We start from the raw sequence: 792 nt of genomic DNA, 5'->3' as shown, positions 1-792 counted from the left end.
GTTGCCTGGCATCCCGCTGAGCTGATTCTCAAGTTTCATCTCCCGCCCTGAATCTAAATCTTTTTATTTACTATTATTTGTACCTCCACCCACTACAAAAGGTCTCGAACCATAGAGATGCATTAAAGCAGCGTAGACCAGAGAACCAACCTGTACAATGTGATCGGAGATGGATCAGCGGCTGTTGACAAAGCAAGCAACGAGTCACACAAAGTACAAAAACAGGTGAATGACGATCGATCGAACCCAGATATCGTTCTATGTAGCACGCTTTGACATATGGACTATTGTGTTTGGGTTGTTCTAGTGATTATTTTTGTGTCACTATTCTTCACTTTCTGTACGATGATTCAGCCGTTGGACTCGGCCAATCATCGGGTGGTTTTGCTGGTTTGCTGGTTAAACAGTTTAAGAGTCTCAGGAAAGGTGCAAAGGTGATTATGCAAAGTGGCGGCACAACAAGATCTGCTGAATGATCGAAAAATAATAACCAAATCCAGAGAGGTGCCCCGGTAGACCGACATGATTCATACTTTGCGATCAAAATGGGTAATGCTTTTGTACAGTGACGGATAGAACGCTTGAGGCGACGAATGGCGTGATCTAGAAAAGAATGTAAAAGCACCCAGTAATAGAATTACTGCAATAATAGGTCGATCGACAGATCGATCGACGGTCGAGGACAGATCGATAGTAAATTAATGAGCCGAATTTATTATTCTGCGGCCCTATCAACGAGAGCATTGTGGTAGGGAGTCCATCCCATGGGTGACTTGCTATATCAAAGGTGCT

The sequence above is a fragment of the Anopheles aquasalis genome, chromosome 2 (genome assembly GCF_943734665.1).
Source record: "Anopheles aquasalis chromosome 2, idAnoAquaMG_Q_19, whole genome shotgun sequence".
NCBI lineage: Eukaryota > Metazoa > Arthropoda > Insecta > Diptera > Culicidae > Anopheles > Anopheles aquasalis.
Note: the sequence above shows the minus strand (reverse complement) of the source record.